The following is a 22,130-nucleotide window of genomic DNA, read 5'->3' as shown; positions in this document are numbered from 1 at the left end:
CATCCAACCTGGCCTTCAACACCTCCAGGGATGGGACATCCACAACTTCTCCAGGCAGCCTATTCCAGCATGTTGTCACCCTCTCAATGAAGAACTGCCCCCTGACATATAACCTAAATCTCCTCTCTTTTAGTTTAAAACTGTTTCCCCAGTCCTATCACTACCTACCCATGTAAAAAGTTGATTTCCCTCCTGTTTATAAGCTTCCTTTAACAATTGGAATGCTGTAATTATGTCTCTCTGGAGCCTACCTTCATCAGGCTTTTTCAGTTTCTATTTCTCCTTTTTCTCTCACTTCTTTTTCTTTCTCTTTTTCTTTGCAAGTTCAGCAACACATGTTGTTTTCCCATTTCATGTATATTTTTTCTCATACATTTTCTCATAGAAAAATATGCTCCATTTTAAGCCAAAATAGTTAAAGGAAATAGGTTACTGGTTTCATTTTAGAAGAATGTATGAGTTATAAAAAATATATAGCCACTTGGAACATTTCTTCAGGGATATGTATCCTACTGCGTTTTTAAAAGCTATATTCTTTATATAGTTAGCTGTTTTTCCTCAATATAGCTCCTTTAATCCTGCTCTTTTGTTAGTAATTAAATAATAACACTGGTAGCTATTCAGAGGTTTTATTTATCTGGAAAGTTCAGTTTCAGACACATAGGAAGCAATTAAGAAACTTTACATAATCAGCAGATCAGTATTTTGCATATTTTCCTTTTAAGAATATACTTTTAAATAGCAGGATTCTGAAGGAATGCCTTTCTCCATTTTGAAGACTTATTCAGCAGGATTCTGAGTAACACTGACAAGCTGCTAATGTGTGGGATATGTGTTTGGACTTCCCCGGGAATATTTTAAAGAAAAAGATGGGAATAAGGGAAAAATTCATCTGGAATCTGTGGAATTTCAACCTTTATACTCCTTCTTTCATAGAACACACTGCAAAAAAAAAAAGTATTTAAGCTCTTTGTTAATGCCAGCTAATGGCAGTGGCTCAACAGAAAATGAAAATTGCATAAGAACTGCAGGATTGGGCTACTAGGGTCTTCTCTTCTCTCAGAATCTTTGTGCTCTGGGAGAGGATTACCTTAGTTTTTACCTAGTTGGAGGACAACTTCTTGATGCAGATGATGAGAGAACCTATGAGAGGAGCTGCCCCGTTAGACCTGCTGTTCACAAACAGAGGAGGTCTGGTGGGAGATGTAGAGGTTGGGGGCTATCTTGGGCACAGTGACCATGACATGGTAGAGTTCTCGATTCTTGGTGGAATCAGGAGGGGGAACAGCAAAACTGCTACTTTGGACTTCCGGAGGGCAGACTTTGAATTGTTCAGGAGACTAGTAGGGAGAGTCCCCTGGGCCTCAGTCTTAGAGAGTAAAGGGGTACAAGATGGCTGGTTGCTCTTTAAGAAGGAAGTATTAAAGGCGCAGGAGCAGGCTGTCCCCCTGAGCCACAAAATGAGCCGGCGCGGAAGAAGACCGGCGTGGATGAATAGGGAACTATTCTTGAGGCTCCAGGAGAAAAAGAGAATCTACCTCCTGTGGAAGAAGGGACGGGAAACCCAGAAAGAATACAGAGAAGTTGTTAAGATGTGCAGGGAGAAAATCAGAAAGGCAAAAGCCCAGCTTGAACTCAACCTGGCTGCTGGGGTAAAAGGGAACAAGAAACTCTTTTACAAGTTTATCAACAGCAAGAGGAGGACCAGGGAGAATCTCCATTCTCTACTGGATGAGGCTGGGAATGTGACCACTGAGGATAAGGAAAAGGCAGACGTTCTGAATGCCTTCTTTACATCTGTCTTTAAAAGACAGACCGGTTATCCTCAGGTTTCTCCACTCTCTGACCTGGCAGCCTTGGCTGGGGAGCAGACTAAACCCCCCCACAATTCAGGAGTAAACAGTCAGAGACCTGCTACTCCAACTGGACTGCCACAAGTCCATGGGATTGGATGAGATTCACCCAAGAGTGCTGAGGGAACTGGCAGAGGAGATAGCTGAGCCTCTTTCCATCATCTATCAGCGCTCCTTGTTGACGGGTGAGGTCCCAGAAGACTGGAGGCTTGCCAGTGTGACTCCCATCTACAAGAAGGGCTGCAGGGAGGATCCGGGGAACTACAGGCCTGTTAGCCTGACCTCGGTGCCAGGGAAGATTATGGAGCAGATTGTCTTGAGGGAGATCATGCAGCACGTGCAGGACAACCGGGGGATCAGGCCTAGTCAGCATGGGTTCACGAAGGGCAGGTCCTGCTTGACCAGCCTGATCTCCTTCTATGATCTAGTGACCCGTCTGGTGGATGAGGGAAAGGCTGATGATGTGGTCTACCTAGACTTCAGCAAAGCCTTTGACACTGTCTCCAACAGTAATCTCCTCCAGAAGCTGGCAGATCGTGGCTTGGACAGATACACTCTTGGCTGGGTAAGGAACTGGCTGGAGGGCTGGGCCCAGAGAGTGGTGGTGAATGGAGTTAAATCCAGCTGGCGACCGGTCATGAGTGGTGTTCCCCAGGGGTCGGTGCTGGGGCCTGTCCTTTTTAATATCTTTATTGATGACCTGGATGAGGGCATTGAATGCACCCTCAGTAAGTTTGCAGATGACACCAAGCTAGCTGGAAGCGTTGATCTGCCTGAGGGTAGCGAGGCCTTACAGAGGGATCTGGATAGGTTGGATAGCTGGGCTGAAGCCAATGGGATGGGATTCAACAAGACCAAATGCTGTGTCCTGCACTTTGGCCGCAATAACCCCAGGCAACGCTACAGGCTTGGGGCAGAGTGGCTGGAAGACTGTGTAGAGGAAATGGACCTGGGGGTGTTGATTGACGCTAGACTGAACATGAGCCAGCAGTGTGCCCAGGTGGCCAAGAAGGCCAATGGCATCCTGGCTTGTATCAGAAATAGTGTGGCCAGCAGGAACAGGGAAGTAATTGTCCCCCTGTACTCAGTACTGGTGAGGTCGCACCTTGAGTACTGTGTCCAGTTTTGGGCCCCTCACTGTAAGAAAGACATCGAGGCCCTGGAGCGTGTCCAGAGGAGGGCAACAAAGCTGGTGAGGGGTCTGGAGCACAGGCCTTGTGAAGAGCGACTGAAGGAGCTGGGATTGTTCAGTCTGGAGAAGAGGGGGCTCAGGGGAGTCCTTATTGCTCTCTGTAACTACCTGAAGGGAGATTGTAGTGAGCTGGGGGTCAGCCTCTTCTCTCGGGTGACTAGTGATAGGACTAGAGGGAATGGCTTCAAGCTGCACCAGGGAAGATTCAGGCTGGACATTAGGAAATGCTACTTCTCTGAAAGGGTGGTCAGGCACTGGAATGGGCTGCCCAGGGAGTTGGTGGAGTCACCGACCCTGGTGGTGTTCAAAGAGCGTTTGGATATTGTGTTGAGGGACATGGTTTAGTGAGAACCATTGATGAAGGGCGAATGGTTGGACTGGATGATCCTGTGGGTCTTTTCCAACCTTAGCGATTCTATGATTCTATGATTTTGAAATAGTAACATAATGTACTTAAGTGTGATATAAACATATCAGAATTATAACATACTTCATCCTCTTGTTGCATTAACTCTTTGTAGATAATATGGTACAATCTGATTTCAGGCAATTCACTATTTCTTTTTCCCAAATGATAGCTGTTACAAGTTCCAATTAACTGGAGCAAAAACAACACCACCACACACACACACACACACACACACACACACACAAAAACAAAAACAAAAAACACTCATGGGATAGGCTAAGAAATCTGCTGAAAACCCCTATGTTACAGTGGATGCCAGACTAAATAGGAGCCAGCATCATGCTCTCTGTCTCATGAATGAGACAGACGACATACTTGGCTTCTTGGCACTAGTGAGTCTGCCCCTGGATTTCTGTGTCCAGTTTTGGGGCCTCTCATTTCAGAATGGCTGCTGAGAAACTAGTGTGGATCCAGAGGAGAGCTGCCAGGATAACAGCACCTGGGGAGAGGGAGGGAGCTGGGCTGGTTCAGTCCTACTAAGAGGAGGCTGAGGGGAAGTTTCATAGCATCCACAGCTGCTGTCAGGAAGCTAATCAACAGAGGTGCACATATAAAATGGTATAGCCCCAAGGCAATAGCTGCGAATGATATTTGGCAGTTTGAGACTGGATAATAAGAAAAGCGTTTTACTAGGAATATGGCACAGCATGTGAACCTGTCACTTGAATGTAGTGAAATCTCCATCCTTGCAGGATTTCATGGCTTCCAGGAAAAGCCACTTCTGTCCTGATTGGTTGTTGGCAGTAGGCACATGTAATGCAGGAGGCTGGACTAAATGTATCCCAGAGGTCCCTTCCAACCAGATTATCTGCTGTTCCGTGTTAGTCGTTCATGTTTCTGGACAAATTCAAATTAAAGATTCTTCATCGCTACAAATGCAAATCTCTGCAAAGCCAATTAAAAGTTTGATTGAAATGTTTAACCTGCACTGATGCATGCAGTTATTCCTCTGGAAGTGTAGGATAACTCCCATGTTGGACCTCATAAGATTCCTCTCTACACAGCTCTCCAGCCTGTCCAGGTCTCCCTGAATGGCCGAATAGCCTTTTGGTGTGCCATCCACTCCTTCTATCTTTGTATAGAGTCATAGAATTGCTTGAGTTGGAAGAAATCTTTAAAGATCATCTAGCCCAACTCCTCTGCAATGAACAGGGATATCTACAGCTACAAGGGCTGCTCCAAGAGAAATTCTATTTTATTCTGTTGGCTCACAATGTCAGAGGCAGATAGTGGTGGCATGGCAGAAGAGACTGAACCTTTCCACTATTGTTCCATTAAATTTTACTTGCATTCAATAGAGCGTAGAAGAGGAGCAGTCTGACAAAATGGCGTCTGACATGAATGTTGGTGGTATGGCTGTAGGGGTTGAAGCTTCCCACCAATATTCCATTACATTTGATTACCATGTGACAGATGGCAGCAGAGGGGCAGTCTGACCAAATGGAATCTGATATGGGAGTACATATGAAGTGAGGGTGTGTCATTGAATTCCTCTGTGTGGAAAGAATGGCACCCACTGACACTCATTGATGCTTGCTGAGCATTTATGGAGATCAAACAGTGGATGTGAGCACAGTGAGGCAGTGGGTGGTGCATTTCAGCAGTGGTGACAGTGATGTGAAAGACAAGCCATGTTCCAGATGGCCATGCACAGCTGGTGCAGATGTTTACGAGCATGGCAGGCTGACTCTTGTTTGTTGCTGGTGAAAATGCATATCTAACGGTATCACAGTATCACAGAATTTTAGGGGCTGGAAGGGACGTCTAGAGATCATCCAGTTCAAACCCCCTGCAAAGCAGGTGTTCTACAGCAGGAAAATGCTAATGGTAGTGACTAGGTTGAAAACCAGTGTTTAGTAGCTGAGAATTTTCTCTATCAAATATTGTTACTGTGCTTTTTGTATCTGTTATAGTTTCCATGGAAAAAAAATTGGAGGTATTAATTTCAAGACAACCTATCACATTCCTCAGAGCCCAGCCTGAAATTGAATGTTTCCAGGGATGGGGCATCCGCCACCTCTCTGATAAATCTGTTCCAATGCTTCACTACCATGACTGTAAAAAAAAAAAAAAAGTTCTTATATCCAATCTAAATCTTCCTTGTTTTTGTTTGAAACCATTTCCCACTGTCCTATTACAACAGGCCCTGCTAAGGAGTCTGTCCCCTTCCTTCTTATAGATTCCCTTTAGATACTGAAAGGCCACTATCAGATCCCTACAGAGCCTTCTCTTCTCCAGACTTAACAGCCCCATCTCTCTCATCCTGTTCTTGTAGAAGCGTTCCATCCCTTGGATCATTTCTGTGACCCTCCAACAGGTCCCCATTTCTACTATACTGAGGACTTCACATCTGGACACAATACTCCATGTGAGGTCTCACCAGCACAGAAGGCTTGTGATGTGCTCACAAGCACATCAACAAACATGCTGAAGGTGAATTATCCAGATTATTTCATTATTTCATATCCCTTCATCCAGGTTATTTATGAAGATGTTTGACAAGATTTGACTGATGACAAGCCTCTGGGGAACATGGCTAGCTACAGGCCTCCAATTAGACTTTGTGTTGCTGATTACAAAACTCTGAGCTCTGCCAGTCAGCCAGTACTCAGTCCAATTAACTGCTTACTCATGTATCCCATACTTCCTAAGCTTACCAATGAGAATGTTATAAAGACAGTGTCAAAAGCATTGCCTGAAGTCAAGGTACACAACACACACTGTTCTCTCCTCATCTACCTTGCCAGTCATAACATCATATAAGGCTACCAGGTTGTTCAAGCTTGATTTCCCTTTGATGAATCCACACTGATTACGCCTGATAACCTTATACTTGGAGATGACATCCAGAATAAGCTGTTCCATCACCTTCTCTGGGACAGAGGTGAGGCTGTCTGGCCTGTAGTTTCCTGGCTCCTTGTCCTTGCCCTTTAGAAAACTGTAGTACCACTGGCTCTCCTCCAGTTCTCAGGCACCTCTCCTGATCTCCATGACTTTTCAGAGATCACAGAGAGCAGCTTGGCAACCACTTAGATGAGCTCTCTAAGCACTTGTGGTGGTATTCTATCAGTGTGCGTGGATTTGTGTGCGTCAAGTTTGCCTAGACATACTCGGACAGGATTCCCCTCAATCAAGGGGAAGTCCTCCTTTCCCTGAACTCTACCTATTATCTTCAAATAGGACAAATGAGGAGGTACTCTTTGTCAGAGAATGTAGTGGCAGAACAAGAGGTGACGGTTTTAAACTAAAAGAATGTGTTGTGGATGGAAAACAACTATGCTATACTGCACTCATAGGAGAGAAGCTATTTACTGATATAATATGGATACAATATAGTGATTTAACAAAGCTTAATTGTAACTAAGTCAGTGACTTAACAAGATTTGAGATGTCTGGATACACTTAATTATTTACTGCATTGAGGTTAGATTTAAACACGCACATACAGGAGGCCCTCCAGCTGAGTCATGAGGTTCAGAAAGGACCCTCTTGCTTTCTAAAGTCCTTGAGCCATGGAGTTAAGGTGCCTAGGTGAGGCTGTATCCACTCCTAGTTCCTGACTTGGCAATAGTTTATGTCTAAGGGATTGTATGTTCATATTCTACCTAAGACATAATCTTAGTGAAGCTAACAAAGCTTACAATCAATCTAAGATGTGACCTTAGTGAGGCTAACAAAGCCTAAAAGAGTCAGTTACTTACTGTTTAGGCAAGGTATATTTATGTTAAAGTATAAGCAATTTCTGTTCAGGCGTAACCTCGAGAGGTGTTTCTGCTGGAGGGGAGATCCTGTCATGCAGCCAGCTGCTGTGCAGGAGAGCTCTTGGGCTGCTATCAGCCCCCCATGTGAGACAGATTTATGGTTGTTAATCTGTTTTAGCAAGAATGTTATCAGTGCTCTTGTTCATTGTGTTCCTGTGTAGGGCCTTGTGAGCAAGGTTGGGTTGAAGAAGAATGATGAGAGAAAAGGCCAGGGGCAGGGAGGTGGGTGAACAGGGGAAGCACACCATCACGGAGGGTAGGTAGGTTTTGGTTAGATGTTAGGAAAAATTCTTTACTGTGGGCATGGTGAGACAGTGGAACAGGTTGCCCAGAGATTGTGGATGCCAATTCCCTGGAGATGTTCAAGGCCAGGTTGAGCAGGGCTCTGGGAAACGTGATCTGGCGGTTAGGCAACCTTGTCCATAGCAAGGGGTTGGAGTTAGATGGGTGTTAATGCCCCTTGCAACCCAAGCCATTCTGTGATTCTATGATTCTTTGTACTTCACTTTCTCATTTCACCCAGCATCCAAAACAGGGCCTTCAGATCCAATGCTTCCCATCCTGAAAATGCTCTGTCACTTGTGATTTCCACCAGCTCTGAGAGATGAAATTTACACCTCAGTTGGAGCTGTCCTGTGAAAATTGCTTTGAAGCAGACATAAAAATGACTGTGGTTTAATCTCTTCAGTATAACTTTTCCTTAGCAAGTTTCATGTTTCATGCATACAAATAAAAGCCAAATCTTTATGCTATCTATGTTTCTTTCCTACAGGAAATGCAACTAAGAAAATAGTTATTGTTATTTCTGTTTTTAAACTTATTTTGTTCTCAGTTGTTACAGTGAGTAAGACAAATATTGCCTATATCTTTGTCTGGTATGTTAGTCACAGACAGCTGTATAATATAGAAGATACTTCTTTGCAGTGACTAAGACCAAGGATTTTTTTTTTACATATGATGCTTTCTTTAAGAGCACTGTCATGGAGGAATAACTTATTCTTAGTTTTTGCCCAGTTTTTGTTAATGTTGTTGTTGTTGTTAATGATAGATACATAACATATATATATATATGACAAGGGCAAAATTGTGTTGTTAATGTGCATGAATTTTCTTGTGGATTCAATTTAAGCTTCTCAAATCAGGCCATTGACTGAGATTCTTAGGAATGTATTTTGTCTTTGAATAGAAAGTACTTTCTCATCCTTGGAGCAAAAGCTGCTTAAGTGTAAAAGTAATACTTTCCCTCCACAAGGATCTCTTAAAAACCTATGAATTTTCTGCTTTAAAAGTCATTTTCAGTCATTTTTTTACTCAGTAGCCATATTGACAAAACAAACAAAAAATTCACTCCCCTCTGGAAATGCAAATCAAATTGGATTCTCTATTTTAACTGCAGAATTTTTGACAGATCTACAGGAATGGATTTTGAACCATTAAATGGAAGCATACCTTACTAATAAGGTATAACATTTGCTATGTTCTTAAAAATAATTAATTAAAAGCAGAGTGAAAATTACTTCTTAGATTTTTGAACCTTGGTAATACTTCTGAAAGTGTTTTATGAGTATGAGTTGTTATCAGCAGTCTACTGAAGCTGAACTCCGCTGTGACAATGTTAGCACTTTAATTAGCTGATTTTAAAAAGAAAAACACCAAAAAAGTAAACATAAGGAATATTGTCTCTGTCCTATATCTGTGAATTCAGTGGAATGCGTACAAGTTTTCTTTCTCCAGCCTATAAGGAAGTAACCTTAATGTCTTGTTGAAACAGGGACATATACTTCCTCCACAGCCAGGAAGAAAAGTAGTAAGCTCCGTGAACTGCAGCCTTGGGGACGCCCTGCTGGCTTTGACTGCCTTCAACAATCTGCTGCGAATTCTCAATTTTCATTTTAAAATAATGCTTTTATATTTTTGTAGTGAGCAATTACAGGCATCACAGATCACAGGAAAAACAGATGTGCTGCTGGCCAGTTAACTTAGTCTTGCAGAAAACTGTCTTCAGCCAAACAGCAGCAGATGGCAACTTACCCCTGTTCCATTTCATTACTTCAGTAAGGTGTAAATGTCAAGGCTTGTAATTTGTACCATGTAGATATTAACATTTTTAAGCATAGGAAATATTTTTTTCTTTAAAAAAATCACCACACAAAGTAACAGTTAAGAAACATCATTGCCTTTTTGACAGTCGTACAGAACAGTCACAAGCTGAAGAAATAGAAATATCTGAGCTTTCAACAACAGAGCTGTGTAAGTTACATGAGTTTCATGTATGCAGGGCTCTGAGCCCTGTGACGTGGGTAGAAATGTAATTCAATTACTGTGGAACTGTGCTGGAAAAAGGTTATGCTGAGAGCAGGAAGGAGGTGGGTTTTTGCTCCATTCCCTCCACACCCACCCTCTGAGCAAGCACTGATTCTCAGAAATTTTTAGAGCCTCTACAAAGCAGACAACCAGCTGTTTTCAGAGATTGCTTAGAAATAATCGCCAGGACAATGTGGTGTACCTAATCAAGATCCTCAGAGGCACTTGGGTACCAAATTAGGGGAGCAGGTTGCCTAAAGAATCTTGCAGTGTTTAAGTTTGAAAAGAGAATGTCTTTAGACTGTAATACTCACTTGTCATCTACTGACCACCTACTGGTTCAATGGATTTTTTTACCAGGAAAAAAAGTGATGCAGCATATGAAAAATGAAGTGAAACAGAAGATATGGAAAGATGAGAATGAAAATGAATAATTTCCACGTGAATAGTTCAGTCATGTTTTGTGATTTATTAAAGGAGTCCATATAATAAATACTTAAACAACATCTGTTCCCCTGAAAAAAACGAAACATATTCTTACTGGAACTCATCAATTAAATTATAGTAATCTTGATTAAAATGTTCACGGGACATACTGTAGTTCTTGTTCCTAAAGGTTTTTTGCAAAAATAGGTGAGGACAAAATATCAAACATTCTTTCAAGATAGCAGCTGAACTTCTATCACTGAGCAACTCTACTTAGCTCATCTATTCAGGTCCTTTCATGTAGATGCCAAGAAACACCTTCTTTGCAGGCAGACAATGTCATACCATTCCCATGGCTCTGTTTGCTAAAATTTACAGCTACCGAAAAGTCCCTAGACAAAGATGGTGGTTATCCCTCAAAAGTGTGAATGGGACACAACTATGTCCTAGCTAAATGTTATGTTATTTCTTCTTGAAAGAATAATCAGACATTGCTCCTTTGGTTTTGTGAGCATGTGGAACTTAAATGTTCACACTACAGGTGATTTTAATGCATTTTGATACCAGTATTTCAGCTTGTCTGAAGAAAACAACTGCATGAAACTATGAACATGCTTTTCTAGCACAGATTTTTAAAGGTATGGTTTGCTGTATTATTTAAAACTGTCTTCTTCAAGTTGCCTACAAAACTGTATTCATATATTTTTAAAATTGTTGACATTTACTATGTTATTTCTTAAGAAAATGTTTTAAAACATACAAGTCATTCAATACATTCAAGTTTGCACCCTTGAAATTCTACTTTTTGCAATGTCTTCATGGAAATAGGCATGCAAACTTAATTCATTATGTAATGATGCCTGAACGTGTGTACCCCTGCCTATGTGAATTCTTCACCCTGTATATCTACTTTTTAATGAATCCTCTGCATGACTCCCTCTCTATTTTTGTGTGAGAAGATGGTTAGTTACTGAAAATGAGAAGGTTGAAGTCTCAAGCTGTGCAGTTTCCTATGCTGGGAAAAAGTGGCATGAAAACAATTCAAAAATATAATCACTAATGCAAGGAAAAGTTTTAAAAACTGCCAGATAATAGTATGTTCCTCAGGACATCCCTAGAATTAAGTGTTTTTGTCAATTATTTAGTAAGTGCCTAATTTGCTACTACTGGGGAAGAAAATTACATGGTTGCTTCTAAATTATTAAACAATATTTTGATGCTGTTGACAGAGCAAATAGCAAGATATTGACCACAGTCATCATGCTATAGACAAATTCTTACGGTTTTCCTTTTTATCTTTTTTTTTTTTTTTTAATGTGAAATTGAAGAGAAGAAAAATGTCATTAACTGTTATGAACTATATGTGCAAATTGTGATTGGAACCTATGCCAGGAGTTCACCTTCCTTTAGATTTTCTGGTAGAGTCACTGATTTATAGGGATTTTTCTAAGAAAGCATTTAGAACTTCACAAAGACACTTGATTGTACCATACAGTCAATTTTCTGGCTTTCCAGGATTTTCACTCTTCTGCTAATCATTGGCTTCAAGGTCTATTTTCAGTCTCTTGAAAGAAACATATGCATCTTTAATAGCATTTTAATAAAAGGATATCTAGATTTCAGGTCACTACAATTATACCTCATTTTTAAGGATATTCATTAGAAAAGTTTAATTTTTTTTTTTCTAAATTTCAGGTTTTGATCCAATTATTGTAAATGTCACGTACTAAAATGTTGATTTCCAGAGAGCTCAAAAGCTCATAAATGGACATGAGGCAGACACAGCCTGCAGTTATGGATGGAAGAAGAAGGAAGAATTTCTGATAGATCCTGGTCAAGATGAGTTTGTTTTTCTGATTGTATGTAAGCAGCTATCATATCTGTGGTAGGGACAGAAACTGTCCTAGGGGAAGCTTACTTCTGTGTTTTGGAAGAGGTAAGAGATTCAGATGAGGACAGAAAGAATGAATGAGTATTTAGAGTGGAAGCACTGGAGTGTTTCTTTGAATCACACAACTTGGGTTGGTGATCACACTTACAAGTACAAACCTGTGGCCATATGCAAGAATGACAGAAAGAAGGGCCAGAAACCATGAGAAATATTTAGAGTGTACAGAAAAATGAGGTAGAACTCTTCAGAGCATGTATTTCCTCACTGTAGGACATTTACGGTCTTCATCAGCACAATTTGCTGTAGCAATTAAATAATCAATTAAAGACATTTAAAATAATTTTTGAATGCATTTTTTGCATGCTCTCAGGAACTTATTGTCTCTGAAGGACAAGCTCCACCAATGCTCTTAGAATAATTTGCCATCTTAGTTCAAATTCTATATTTATTAAGAGCAAATCTTGGCTAACAATGATTGGAAAGAGAAAAAACAGCTCTACTGACACATTGCCTCAAGAATTGCACAAGTACAACCAGAATTTTTTTCCCTCTGTAAGCTAGTCAAGGTGGCCATCTTATGAATAAAATCTTGTCTTCATCATCCCAAATTATTTTTATTTTCAGTGAGAAATATTTCAACAGAAATTGACAATATTTGGGCAAATCTCTTCCTTCTTGCAATTTTCTATTTTTTAGTCACACATAAAGATGATAAGGATCATACAACTAGTCTGATTATCAGCCTGTAAGCAGTGGGGCTTAGAGGCCAGATGTTCAGTGGTCCAAAATACCAAAGAGGAGAGGAACTCAGAAAATATGGATGAATGAAGTGAGAGATGGAATTTGAAAGCAAGTGGAAGAGACTTGGATTGACTCCCTCTTTGCAAGGTTACTCTTTTTCCAACACAAGGAAACATAACATCCTGCTATTAGATGGGAAAACAGCAACAGAAACAAATTCTGTTCACAGTGATTATTTCTTTAAATGAAACTGTGACTGCCCTGGCTTTTGGATTAAATATGAGTTATTTTAATTACCAGACTAGTGTCATTGCAATACAGACTTTGAAGTGAACAGTTAATCCCACACTATTATATTAACATATTAAATTACTCTCTTTTGCTTTTTTGATGGTTTTATTTCTCCAGGGTTCCCATGAAGTAGAAATAAGTATTAATTCTGTGTAACATGCCTGATAGGTCCTCTGTGCTTGAACAGAAGTTTACAAGATTTGTCTGGTGTGCATTTATAATCAAAATGCTGAAATGTTTTGTCAGTGAGAATCTCTGTAATAGAGGGAGAGAAAAGACTCCTGCTGATTTTAAGCTCTAAACGGTTTTCTTGGAGGATGCTTAGCCTATGAAATCCACAGAAAAAGAAAGATTAGTTGCACATTCCAGTGTGATACTGGAATCACAAGGAACTTCTGGTAGAACCTAATGATACTACTAAGAAATAGCTATTTTCCTCCATGGATATCAATGGCCATGTTGAAAAGCCTAGCTTGTCCTGCTGTAGAAGATGAGAACTAAAGCCACCAATGCAGCAAACTGTGTTACCACAGATGAATCATCACTTTTAGTGATGTGCTCTTTACAGAATAGGTAAATAGAGTGTCCCCAAAAATTTGAATGAATTTTATCTCCAGCATAACTGGAGGTAGAAACTGTAAGTTCGGTCTTTATTGTAGAATCTTCATGAGAAAACCAACAGACACTACAGCACAATTGAAATGGACAATAAAACCCGCAGAATTTCACGTATAAGGTCCAAAAATTCTCAAAAGTTATTGTAAAGCCATTTTTATTGGGTGAGGATTACAGCTATAGGAGTTTCTAATTTTTAGAGAATTAGACCCCTGATATGTCAGTGCTTAGTAGTTTGGTACATTAGGTTGCTATTGAGTGTTTATACAGAGCCAACATATCTTTTGATGGCTTTGTGAATCTCTTCTCTTTCTTCATGTGCTTACTATATTTTCTGTGGGTGTTTTTAAAGCAAAACTCCAGATTACCTAAATCCTAGTGTGGGCACCAACTAGCAGGGGTATTCAGAGGAAAAAAACTGGTGGTGACTTACTTCTTTCTGAAAGAGCTAAGCCCATGTCTCAATTCTTCATTCATTAACACCTTTGGGTTAACACCTATCTTCCTGCACTCTCATCAGGTTGCTGCAAGTGACAGGAATCTCCCCACTCTATTAGATCTAATGCTGTTGCCCAGTAGTCAGCTGCTGGAATTTCTCTCTCCACTGCAGAAGTCTGCCTAACAAGAGGTGAGCTTCACCTTGGCAATTCCACACCAGATAAATAAATAGAAATATCTAATATCATGACCTTCCAGTTCCACATATTCAGCAGGTTTCAACAGTGTAAGCAGTCATAGTTCAAACCAAGAATACATAAACACAAAGATTAAAATGCCCTTTTGTCCTAGGACTTGACACCTTGCAAGGGATGCAGTTGCTTGTGCAGCTCATGTCTTGCCACTGTCATTATCAGTGGGACCGGCCCAAGAGGCCAGAATGCAGAGCAGCCATCACAGACGAAGCACTGGATTTGTTTCCTAAAAGTTTTTTCAGGAGAAAACGGTGAGCAAAGGGAGGGGGATGGAATGTTACTTTATATATGGCAAACAAATTACATTGTCATTAATATTGCAAGCCTTTTTTGTGGAAGAAAAAAATCCCTGCTTTATTTTAAGATTTTTAGTGTGGTTTATTCTGAGATTTAGAAAACACAAGAGAGTCAGGCCTTCCAGACAAATGCGTTCACCTTGACGGAATGCATTTGCGGTAGCTTTACAACAATGGCCTAGAGAATACTTGCAATTCACATTGGACTTCTTTTTTCTTCTTTTTTTTTTCTTACTGCTTGGAAAATGGACCTGGTTTGCGGGCTTAATTCACAGCTACCACACCTACTCTCTCTGCCCAGAGAGCGAAGAGAATGAATAGGTCAATCACCTGACATATTTCCATCCAATTTCAAGGGTAGAATGTGTTCATTTTCTGACTAATGGCATGTCATTTTGCAGAAGCCTTTGGTCGCGAATTAATCCTGGAATCAAAACAGATTTTCCGGGGAGCAATCTTCCATCAAGTATTGATTTTTTTACACTCATGGAGTCTGTACTCCCTAATTTAACCTGACAATGATTCTGCACAATGGGCTGGGAGCACCTTGGCAACTCACAGAAGGAACTTTTAGTGTCTTTTCTTTCCGCAAAGTAGTGGGGGGCAAGGAAGCTGGGGGAGAAAAAACTCAAACAACACACTTAGTCACTGGGGGAGTGTTTACGGTCTGATGTTTTATCTCTTAGTATTTGGAATGGAGAAATAATGCTAACTTTAAAAGTAATGTAAGCTGGAGATGTCTCTGAAAGGACCCATGACTCTGTGAAATCCTGTTTATGGCAACAGTCTCCTGCTGCTCCTGCACCTTTTCCTCACCCCAGCACTCCTGGGTGCAAATAATACAAAACCTGTAATAGCATCTGTAGTTGCAGCTGATGCTTTTATAAGATGACATTTTATTCTACAGTAAATAAAGAAATAAATGCTTACGCACAAAGAAGCATAAAAATGCATCCTTTCCCAAAACAGTGCTTTTTGGTTCTCTTCTCAGAAGTCTATTTACAAGAGCTATTCCTTGGTTTTGGATTCTCTTACAAGACAAACTCCATTGTATCTGCTTCTCCACACACTCTGTATTAAACACCTGATTTTTCTGATTGTTCTATTTATTTGACTACTTACACCAATGAGAAGAGATGAAAAATCTGCCATTATGAAACAATAAAACACAACAGAATGAAAAGCTAGAAATCACTTAGAGACAGGAAGATTGATGGGACAAGATGTGAAGAAGAAGCCATCAGAATCTGTTTTTTAATAGAAAACTAGGACAGGGCATTTTTGTTTTTGATGATACTACTGCAGAAGCAAAATAATGCAGTGTAATCACCATTCCCAGGTTAAAGCTCCTTTCTTATAGATGAGAAGCAATACATATATTTAAGAGAGAGTGGGCAAGGTGCCCATCCTTTTGTCTTATTCTGAAACTGAAATGGAAGAGGTTTTAAGCATTTTGCACAAAGGTCTTTGCAGAAAAATAACAACATCTCTGCTGATGATTTCTCCATTAGAAACGCCACATTACTGGAAACATTGCTATATGACCTGAAGAATAATACTTTTTTTTTTTTTCTTCTCTGCCATTTTAGAGACACTCACAATTTGAGAGTTATATTGTTGGAAACCATTTCTCCCCTCCCCCCTTTTCTATAAAGCAGTCTTTTAGCTTTACAGGGAATAGAAGAACTACAAAAGTCATTCTTGGCCTGAGCAGAAGAAGTCTGGGGAAAATCACACCAGTCCATCTGCCAGCTGAACGACCACAGGCCTAACAAAACCATTATGTTTTTAGGCATATTGTACCAGATAGTTGAGAGTTGCAGACCTGACTGTGCAAATTTCAAAGTGGTGGAACTCTGTCACTGTCTGCGCTACATTCAAGAGAGGATAAGAAATGCAGAAGAGGAAAATAGATTCAGAAAAGACTGAAACTCATCCTGTGCCTCCTGAATCAGGAGCTAAATTCCTGAAAACTGCAATTCCAGAGCACAGTACAGAAAATAATTGATGAAAATAAATAAGTGGAGGTATGCAGAAGTAAGAGGTCCACATAGAGCTTCAGTGATGATATTCAGAAACAAACCAGCACTAGTTACTTCAGAACACTAACAGTGCTTTATTATTTTCCATTGTACTATTTTAGGGATACCTTGGAAACAGCAAGATAAGTGTTTTCTGGCCTCATCAAAAAGGTTAGGGTGAAGAGCCCTTGTGTGAAAAGTTTTGAGTGATAGAATGTGTTTAAATTGTTACAAATGTTTATAAAAGTGCTTCTAGGCATAAAGATGATGACTGAAATCATACACAGGAACAGCTGAAGACAGCTCTCTTATTGTTAAAGAACTCTTTTCTTGTAAGCTTTTTTCCTACTTTCATCTCATTTTCCACAGACAGTTTGAAAGAGAACTGCTTCTTTTCTTCCTTGTTTTATGAAAGTGCCTTTGTACATTAGCAAAGTGCTTTAATAACACGCACTTTGTAAAAGTCAAAAGTGCTCTATTACCCGTAAGTATAGAAGTAAATAGCACTTGTTTTAATTGAAAACATCAAACTTTTGTAGCTCTAAACACATCAAAGACACATCCATTTGTGCTTCTGTTCCAAAAGGTGAATTCCACTGCTTTTAGGCAGACTGTGACAGAATCAAGCTTATTAGAGCTATGAGAAATTTTCAAATTGAAATGCCTTTCAACCTTCAAGTGGTTAAAATATGGCAATGGTTAATGCACTTACAATGTGAAGCTGCTTTGAAACAGCAAGCAGTTGAACTGATTGTACCCATAAGCTGAGATGTGCTAACTGACCATATGTGCTGCCTGAGGTCAGTCTGCCTTCAAGGTAACACTCACTGGCTTACATTTCAATGAAACAGGTTAATCTCTAGGTTAGGTAGCAAGGGGACATTTAAGCTGTTGTGTTTTACTTTACAGGAGCGTGTGCTCAGCCTATTACTGGGGCTTGAGTGTAGGACAATGTGGTTTTGAGCCACTGTAACTTAACATTTCTTCAAGTGTACTTAAACTTTATACACACAGAAAAGTATAGTGGTTTACTTAGTGTAATAAAACTACTTCTAAACTCACTTACTTTTGAGCCTTCAAGGCAAAACTTAAAAGGCTTAAGGAGCAACTTGTGTTTAGTTGGTCAGTTGTTAACCTGAAATAACATAATGTCTCACAGTAGGGGTAGGAAAGTTACTAGAGTGATTTCTGAGCCAAATTAAGTTACATTAATAAAGGTTTTGAGATCAGATGAGGGCTGCCAGCTATGGCATAGACTGCAGGCAAATGATGACCACTATCACACAAGCGTGGCTTATCAAGCTACCATCTCTCAGCAGAGCTGTATAAACTGTGATTGAATTTCATTTTGATTAAAAAACTAATGGAGAAGGGACAAAGAAAGCAAAAATCAATCACATCCCAGACATCAAAATACTAACAAGTTTTAAAATATTTGTTAAGGACTTGACCTTCTGATTTCTACAGGTTTCTTGTCCCTAAAAGGGTGAACTTTTAATCTCAGAAGCTGCCTGTCCACATTTATTTGTATTATAATTTGCCTAAAGGCTTATGTCAGGACCCAGCCACGTGGTAGCAGCACACATTACCGTCTTTCTTTGCCTGACAAGGGTGACAATAGTGCTTGGGGTCTCCACCTATGTGAGCTCCCAGTACATCTTCCACACTAAGACTGTCCAAAGCTGTGTTACTTCCATGTGTACAAAATCTCCTTCATGTCTTCATCAGTCTCTACAAGTCATGTAACTGTCAGAATGTTCCTGAAAGGGAAGGGATGCTGCAATCACAGGAAGAACCCAGTACCAGAATCAGTCCCTGATTCTCAGGGGAACACTGATAATAATTACTTGTCCTCAGTATCATCAGCAGCTTCAAAAGTCATAAGAAACCTTTCTTTCACCCTTTAAAGTCAAGCTTAACAGGAAAAATATGTTGCTTTTTCAACAGAATCAGTATCTGAATAAATTCCTTAGCCTCCTGCTGCAGCACTTAGCGTGGGCAGTAGAAAGTATAACATGAAAATTTATTATTTATTTTTCGATTTCAAGAGTAGAAATGTATCCATGCAGAATATAGACTTTCTGGACTAAATTTTGATACTCACAAAGCCAGTAGTCAAACAGTCTAGGACTTTAAGTGTGCACCATGTTAATGCGAGATGTAGCATGCTTCACCAAGAACATTCAGCTAGCACCAGGTAGGGGGGAGATGAAATCACCTTTAGAATCCCTACTTTCAACTTACTTTAAAAGCATGTTGAGTCCCCATCTGCTCCTTTTGAAGCAGCTAGTGAAGGAGAAGTGTTTTCCACTTTCAGATAGAAGCTAGAGGCCTGCATTTTGACTTCAGAACTTCACTTCAGATCCTCTCTGAGAAAATATATTATTAATTCATTATCAATCACTCTTACATAAGGATGCACAAGGCGTAAGACATATCATTGAGCATATCCCGTATAGTACGCAGCCAGGGAAAATAAAAGATCAAAAAGATAGTGTGCACTTTTTGTACATATCCTTTCAAATATTCTTCTTGCTTTGTATTGCTTCAAAGGCGAGTTGTTTAATTAGTGAAGCATTTGTTTCATTAGCTTAGGTTAGATCTCCCTGCTTGCAACTGAGAAGCAATCTGAACTGTCCTGTTGTGCTCTAGCATTGCTGAGTAAGTGTGTATATTGTCAACAAAACATAAAAAAGTTTCAAATGAGGTTGCCAAATAGCAGTAAATGTGTCCCTAAGATCTAAACTCTGTTTATTCCCCCTTTCCACCTCTTTGACACCCCTCCTCTCCAATCTCATTTTTTTTTCCCTGCTTTCTCTTTCTACTTCATATTCTGTTCTTTCATTTACCCACTCTATCCTCATCCCCTTCTTTTGAGGACTCTTGTCTGCAGAACAAGAACCATGTTTTTGGTAAATGTATGTATGTTGCTCTGAAAACAATGCCCTCAGTTTATTTTCATGAAAGCTAGAGATACAAAGAGCACAATAACACTATTTGATAGAGCACATTCTCAGCTACAAAACACTGTTTTTTCAACATAGACACTACCATGAGCAGATTCATGAGGATGAGCTGATTGAGATGCTCTTCATTTTGCAGTGTGACAGTTCTGCATGGCTGTCAGGAACGTGGCTTGTCTTTCATGTTACTGTCACAACTGCTGAAACACACCACCCACTGTGTCACTGTGCTGACATCCAAAGTTTGGCCTCCATAAAAATGTTCAGCAAACATCGATGAATATCAATGGGTGCACTTTAGTCTTATTACTGTGACTGGACTCCACCCATCTATGTAGCCTATTAATGCCCCTCTACAGAGACCTCCTACCCTCAGTCAGATCAACAATCCTGCCCAATGTGGTGGTTTCTGCAAATTTAATGAGAGTGTGCTCAATCCTCTTATTCACTGATAAAAATGTTAAACAAACCTGGCTGTAGTCCTGAGCCCCATGAGCACCAGAGGTGACTAGCCACCAACTGGACTGAACTCCATTCACTGTGACATGAGCAGCCAGTTTCTCCCAGAGAAGGCTGTGAGAAACTATGTCAAATACTTCGCTGAAACCCAGGTAGACAACACAGAATAGAATATCCTGAATAGGAAGGGTCCCATAAGGATCCCATCACTTGATGCCTATGTACCTCAAGCACCAAGAAAGTGTTTGTCACCTAACATCAGGTAAAGAGGAAAGGAAAGTGATTCTTTTTCCTGTGAAGTGACTAAATTGCAAACAGTGTGCCAAGAAATAGAGCAAACTGTTGTGGAACTAAGGAAAATGTAGTTGATTGCATTGCTGTTTTTGGTGATGTCTTGCTATGTTCATGATTCCATGGTACAAGGGGATCCCAACACATCCTCCTTTATCTGGGTGCTTCCAGTGATTTCTTTCATGCCTTCTATAGATGCAGGATATAATACTGACTATTAAACTTTCCTCTGGACTAATGGGAGCGTATGTTCCCTCTCAGCTTCTTCTGAACTCATTTGCTCCCTTTGGCTCCTGCAGTTTTTGGGAAGGTCACTGAACAGAACACATCTTTAGAGGACTGCTTGTTCGTTCTTTGAGTTTGATTCTTTGCACACAGAATGGTCTGTGTTAGAAACAAGTTTCAAAAATAATCTAATCTCTCCCAGCCATGGGTAGGGACACCATTCTCTGAATGAGGTTAGTCCAAAGCCCTACCCAACCTGACATTGAATACTTCCAGTGATGGACCATCCACAGCTTCTCTGGGCAGTCTTTTCCTCTGTCTCACTGTCCTCAAAGGAAAGGATTTCTACCTTACATTTATTCTAAGTCAGACTTGTCCAACCCATGGCCTCAAGACTGCATGCAGCCTGGCACAGCTCACAGTGCAGCTTAGCCTGTGCCCCATGCCATCATTGTGGTGGCTCTTCCCTGTTGAGAGACCCAGTTTTGCCCCAAACACACAACAGTCACTTGGCAATGACCACACATCCGTGCGCTGTTAGCCCTACCTGGGCTGAAACCAGGACAGTGCAGTGCCAGCTCAAGTAAAGGCAAACAATTTCATGTATTTTAATACATTGGCTGATCCTGTGAATAGCAAAACATAGAAAGCTTTGCTTTCCATTCTGATAAGGAATTTGAGAATAGATCTTAAGACTGCAAAAAAAAAAAAAAAAAAAATTATCAATATTTTGTTATATTTGTGACTCTACAATTAACATAAATGCATGACCTGCAATTTTCAAATAGAATGTGTAGAGTTGCCATCAGATATTGAACTCAAGAATCTGATTGGTTCTCCTTACCAGACTCCTATAAGCCCTATCTTACCACAGAGAAATACCCCTCTCTCACCATCTAGCCTTATTTATGTCATTGTTTTGGCAGTATGCACATTTGTGAACAACTGTTTTGAAGGATGAAGTACAGTAAAAAAAAAATTTCATCTAAAATCTTTGATGAACACCTTGAGGGCTCACTGAGAATGGCCGCCACTGACATCAAATCAGACTGAGTCATTAGTTTCATAAAACAAGGTCAAATATCCCATGGGTTTTATGGTTTTGTTGCTCTCTTTTATGCTTTAATAAAACATATTAAAAATCAAAATGTTTTGTTACTTATGTACATTGACTATATATTATATATTTCATGAGAACTGCTCTGAAAGTATTGCCTTCTATGTTATTAAGTTGACCCAAGACATCAGAGGCACATGTTGGTAGTGTGGCAATAGAGGTTCATAGAATCATAGAATCACAGAATCGCCTGGCTTGAAAAGGACCACAATGATCATCGCGTTTCAACCCCCCTGCCATGGGCAGGGTCGCCAACCACTAGACCAGGCTGCCCAGAGTCACATCCAGCCTGGCCTTGAATGCCTTCAGCAATGGGGCATCCACAACCGCTTTGGGCAAACTGTTCCAGTGCGTGGAAAACTTCCTCCTAATATCTAACCTACACATCCCCTGTCTCAGTTTAAAACCATTCCCCCTTGTCCTATCACTATCCACCCTCGTAAACAGCTGTAGCCCCTCTTGTTTATATGCTTCCTTCAAGTATTGGAAGGCCACAATGAAGTCTCCCTGGAGCCTTCTCCAA

At 40.3% G+C, this 22,130-nt stretch overlaps 1 long non-coding RNA gene across 1 annotated transcript; it reads right to left on the bottom strand.

The window, feature by feature from the left end:
* Positions 1-15,029: 15,029 nt before the first annotated feature.
* Positions 15,030-21,873, bottom strand: LOC124417761. The gene is made up of 2 exons (XR_006938583.1): positions 18,797-21,873; positions 15,030-18,312 (listed from the first exon to the last, which is right to left on the bottom strand). It is a non-coding gene; the product is annotated as an uncharacterized LOC124417761 (long non-coding RNA).
* Positions 21,874-22,130: the final 257 nt, after the last annotated feature.

This window comes from Gallus gallus, chromosome 2 (assembly GCF_016699485.2).
Source record: "Gallus gallus isolate bGalGal1 chromosome 2, bGalGal1.mat.broiler.GRCg7b, whole genome shotgun sequence".
Taxonomy (NCBI): Eukaryota; Metazoa; Chordata; class Aves; order Galliformes; family Phasianidae; genus Gallus; species Gallus gallus.
Note: the sequence above shows the minus strand (reverse complement) of the source record. Positions and strands in the feature narration are given on the sequence as shown.